Source organism: Sesamum indicum, linkage group LG6 (assembly GCF_000512975.1).
Source record: "Sesamum indicum cultivar Zhongzhi No. 13 linkage group LG6, S_indicum_v1.0, whole genome shotgun sequence".
In the NCBI taxonomy this organism is placed as follows: Eukaryota; Viridiplantae; Streptophyta; class Magnoliopsida; order Lamiales; family Pedaliaceae; genus Sesamum; species Sesamum indicum.
The window spans coordinates 9,226,419-9,232,210 of NC_026150.1; the positions used below are offsets into that span (position 1 = coordinate 9,226,419).

Genomic DNA, 5,792 nt, shown 5'->3' on the forward strand with positions numbered 1-5,792 from the left:
TTGTTGTCTTGGTCCAACCATTATCTTATTTAGGTTGAAATAAATATTAATTAATTATTAATATTTATGATGTGATTAGTTATTTTTTTAAAATTATACATCAATTATACGGTACATATAATTACACTTTGTTTTATAATTGGTTAAAATATAATCAAACCCAATTACAGCAAGAATTTTTCGTTAGTTAAAATATCTTGTCTTGAACTTTCAAGTTGATTATATTACCTTATACGTGCTTTGCTATCTTTGGCTAATTTCCAACGTGTCTTTGGTACAACCATGCTCTGCTTTTATTGTCCTAACATTTCCTGAATTATTCTTTTTGATATTTTACAAGTTTTTAAGTCAAAATCATTTGAAATTTTCACAACCACTCACTGAAAATACAAGTTTTGTTATAGAACTACAGCTACAACACATGAATAATATAGATATAGGGAGAATTACAAATTTGATCCTGAAATTATAGGAAGTGTTAGTTTTAGTCCTATTGGAAAGTCCTACAATTTAAGAAATGGACAAATATGCTACGGACAATGTCTTATTCTATTAACTAAAGTTGAGGCCCTATAAGTTTAAAATCATGAGCTTGTATCTCATTAGATATTTGAGTATTTGGTTTAGTTTATATAAATTTATTTTAATTTTTTTTATTATGTATTGATCAACCGATGTATGGTTTAGTTTATTGATATAGTAATTTAATTATGTAATTAATAATTTTAGAAAAAAAAAAAAAAACTCTTGAAAATATATATACCATTAATTCGCTATTGGCTCTCCAACAAACAAGAATGATTGTTTTGGTCCTCAAATAGTATATTCTTGGACGAAACTAGTCTTATCTATTATTCTGTCGTAAAATTTAACAAAAAATCTCACGAACACGAGAGGCTACTTGGAGGGGGAAGATAAACCTACCATTTCCTTCCTAAAAATTGACCCTCTTCATTAATAATAAACGGTTTTTATTTTAAGTTTGTTTTTCGTAAATAATTGATTTTTAACATAAATTTGTCTATTTAAAATTCTTGTTTCTAATTACTTTATTTTCATTGAGCTTGCTGCATTATACCATTTATAATTAAGTATCCCAATATATTATTAATTGACGTATGAAATTATATTTTCTATGCAATTTTAATCATAAAAAAAAAGAATCTTAAGTTAGTCATATTTTTATAATATCTTATTATAAAATTTATATTATATTCATTTAATTGGGAACTTGTCCCACAGATTGCGCCCCTTTTTTCCTTTAGAAAAGATGCTTATATATTCAAGTTTCTAACTCGCATATTCTTCTAATTATATAGCTTATATTTTTTTTTTTTAGTTAGTATTAAGATTTTTAACTAAATTCAATTTAATTAGTTATCAATTATGAATAAAAACTTTTACTATAATTTATTGATGAGTTGTTGGATGAATTAGATGGGATCTTGTTACTTTTCAAAAATTGATTTGTGTTCTGGGTACTTTGAATTAGAATGGTTGAAGAAGATGTACCAAAGACTAGTTTTGTCTTACACCATGGACATTACGAATTTCTAGTGACGCCCTTTGGGCTTCGCAATCCCCTTCAACCTTTCAATCCTTGATGAATGTGGTATTTGCTTCCTACTTGAGGAAGTTTGTTTGGTGTTTTTTCTTAATATTTTAGTTTATAGTAAAATTTTGGCATGATCATTTGGAGCAGTTAAAAATTACTCTCGAGCAACTAAAGAAAAATTAGTTGTTTGCCAAAAAAAGTGAATGTGAGTTTGGGAAAGAAACTATTGAATATTTAGGACAAATCATAACGAAAGAAGGGGTGTCTACAGATCCTAGTAAGGTTGAATGTATGAGAACATGGCCACAACCAAAATGTGTTAAAGAATTGAGAGGATTTTTGGGTTTAACTGGTTACTATAGAAAATTTATCAAAGGGTATGGGATGATTCCACCATAGAAGGACACTCAGGCATTAATGGCACCTACCGATAACTCAAGAGTATGTTTTATTGGCCACAAATGAAGGATGATATAATTCGTCGGGTCCAATCTGTGATGTCTGTCGAAGATCTAAAGCCCAACATATGCCATATATAGGTTTGTTGCAGCCCCTACCCCTGCCTAATCAAGCTTTATTTTGAGTTTTAAGCTTGAGCAACCACCTCTATCTTCATCTTCACCTCTTTAGCTTAGGAAAATCATTACACGGATTATTAATAATATATAATTAATAATAATTATTTAATATGTACTAATATAATAATTATTATATTTCTTACAATAATTACAACTATTAAGATTTTTTATGAAATGCTCTTAATGAATATAAATTTTATTGGATTTTTGAGAGTTTTGTTGATTTTATTTCTCAATTTTTTCTCTTATTTTTATTTTTTTCCTTCTCATGAAGTTAACATTTTTTATGGAATTGTTGAGAAATATAATTCTTTGGATTCTTCTATGAAAGATTTTCAGAAAAACAATTGTTGTTTTACTGTATAGGTTGTAATCAATTATACACATTTTTCTACTAAATTTAGTATTTGTTTTTTATTCGCTGGGACCTGTTTGTTTGTGTTTTTATTTTAAATTTTCAGTGTTCAGTGAAAAATATGTATTTTTAATTTTATATAAATTTTTCTCTTGCATGATTGTATGGATAAGTCATAAATTGATAATAAATTCACTATAAAAAAAAAAAAACTTTTTTGGATGGAATTTTCAAGCCAAAAGTTCATAGCTAATAAGGTTTTCGACAAAATTTTTGATGGTTTTCAGACAAAAAGAAGTCCATGTGAAAAAGGCAGTTTGGAGAATACTTCCAACGAAATGTACGAGCATCGGAATACTTTGGACGGTTTTTTGACGGTACATTAATGTCGTCGGAAAATACATCCATGGAACGAAAAATTAGTATTTTATTTAGGAGAAAATTTGGGACGAATATTGGAAAAAAAGAAAAAAATTCCAATGAACTTTCTTTTCGAAATTTTTATCTGTTGTCGTCGGAAAGTTTATCAATAAATTAGTTAGAAAACTTGTGATGTATATTTTGTCATCAGAAATATTGCCGGAAACTGTCCCAAATTATTTTGAGAATTAAAATGAATTTGGGATGGAATCCAGGATCGAATTGACCATAATTTTTGTCCCAAATTTAGGTGGTCGTTACAAGTCCAAGTAAACCGTTCAAAAAATCATTGGTGAGGCGGACGACTAAGTTAGACCTCCTGTACAGATATTTGAATAAGAAATTTATTAATTTACAGCATTAATAAAATAATTAAAATTGTAAACTTTAATTTACTTACGAATTTCTTTTTATGCATGCCAACCAAGGAAGACCCACCGCGGTAGATGGTACTGGCCACTGGAGGAGCTGTAACAAAAGTTGTTCCGAATGTTTATTACGTCTAGGTTGTTAGAAAAAACGGTACAAAATTTTTGCCATTGCAAAATTACAATGAATTTTTGAACTGTCTATTTGGACTTGTAACAACCACCTAAAAATATTATAATCATACCAAACAAAAGTTGTTCCAATTCAAACGGCTTTTTTTTTTTTCTTTCCAAAAGGCATTCCTTATTATAAAGGGTGTTATAATAATGGATATATGTAACGGCTATATCCCAATGACCGTATTTCCACGGCTATTTTGTCGCCCCAAAAGCCAGTCCAAATTTTCTTATATATATGTGTGTTGTATGTTGTTTACATTTGATTTATTACTTCTTGAATTGATCAACCACACCCACTCTCAATCTCTCTCTGCTTTTCGTACATTTTTGTGATCATCATATTAACGCAATTGAGGAGATGAATGTATGATAAGAACATCTCGAGGAAGACAGGACTTACGCTGGAGTTTGAGAATGGTATTAAGACTTTCCTAAAATAGGCCAAGTGTCGTGGACATATGGACGGAAACATGATTAGGTGCCCGTATCGAAAGTGCAAAAATCAAAGGCTCAGAATACCTGATAATATCAGTTTTTACTTATGTATGTGAGGGTTTATGTCTGAATATTATAATTGAATTTCGCATGACGAGGAGAGAGTAAAGGAGTATTTTGATGTTATGACTGCCCCTCTCATCCAGGAAGAGCAAACCCCAAATGTAGAATTCTGCATCATTCTTGAAATGACAATATTTTCATTGTTTGTGGGATTAAATAAATATGTTTTATTTAAATGAAATTTAGGATTATATTTTTTATTAATTTAGAATGGTTAGTACTTTGTATGTTGAAAGAAATATTGTTTACTAAGTAAATAATTCAAAAATTATATATGTATGTATATTTATACTGTTATAAAATAAAAGGTATTATAGATACAAAGTCGCGGTTCTGATACTGCTGTACTAATTTTTTATAATTTTAAAAATATTTTTCTATTAATAAAATTAGCAACAGTTGCACGCGATCCTTATGCATACGATCGAATTGAATACAAAGCAAGAATTATCCACTGTTTTTCATTGATAAGAAAATAAAAAGACGCAATCATTGTTCATTCTTTTCAAATAAAACGACATGCTGATGGTAATTAATAAAAAAAATATTATAATTGAATTGTTAAGGTATACAATTCATTTCTTTATGCAAATTTTATCATTGCTTAATAATTTCGTATGTAAGATAAACATTAATTCGAAGTACAGAAAATCTATATTAGGTAAAAAATGAAAGGCCCTAAGAATTGCCATATTTTTCAAATTAATTAGGAAATAAGACGACGTGCTAATGGCGGTTGGCAAATTAATTAGGAAATAAGACAACACGCACTCACAAACGGTGGTTAAAGACACTACTGTACCAATTTTTTGTGAAGTACAAAACATCCTTCGCAACTTCTTAAATTTTACATTAATTCATAAATTATTATTTTTTAATTCTAATGTATAGATTTATATATTGATAGCACCAAAAGGATTTATATATTTTTTACTCATATGTATATTCATAATTTAAAGCATGAAAGATTATTTATTATATGCACGTAGAAACGACGTGCAGAAATTATAGATTCTATTCTTTTCTATATTTCTAAAGATATTATACTATAGTGTATTAAATCCCTATATGCATGAAAAATTTATATTATGTGGGCCCGCTTAGCTCAGAGGTTAGAGCATTGCATTTGTAATGCGATGGTCATCGGTTCAATTTCAATAGCCGGCTTTTTCTTATTTTTAATTTTTTTATTTAATTTTTGAAAAATCGATAATCTCCTTTTGAAATCAAAGAATATTGAAAAAGCGTCTTCCCCCTTTTCCAAAATTCATGAATTTATTAAGTTATAGGAACTCCTAACTATGTCAGGAAAAGAATCTTTTATATATATATATATATATATATATATATAATAATAATAATAATAATAATAATAATAATAATAATAATAGAAGGTTTTAATATTTATCCAACTTATCTCATTCTTCTTTATAGTACAAATACACTACTTCAGCAAACTTCGTTTCATTTAGTTCAGTTTTAGTTTAGGTTTATTCCATAAAATAGTATACAAGAAAAGGGAAAAGTCAGTCCAAGACTATAAAGTCAATTTATAAAATATATATAAATAATCACACTGCTATTATAGTAGATTAATAAATACTATTAAAATAAATTATACCCATTCATTGATAGGATTTGAACCATCTATTTAGTCACATTCTTGTATTAATAAATTCCATTGATGTGCATTAATTATAGGTACTTGAATAGTTCAATAAGTTATTCATTTAATTAAACAAATACTAGATATTGTGGCACGCAGTACTCGCGTGCAT

The 5,792-nt window shown here is 28.0% G+C and overlaps 1 non-coding gene across 1 annotated transcript; it reads left to right on the forward strand.

The window, feature by feature from the left end:
- TRNAT-UGU lies at nucleotides 5,109-5,181 on the forward strand. The gene has a single exon. It is a non-coding gene; the product is annotated as a tRNA-Thr (tRNA).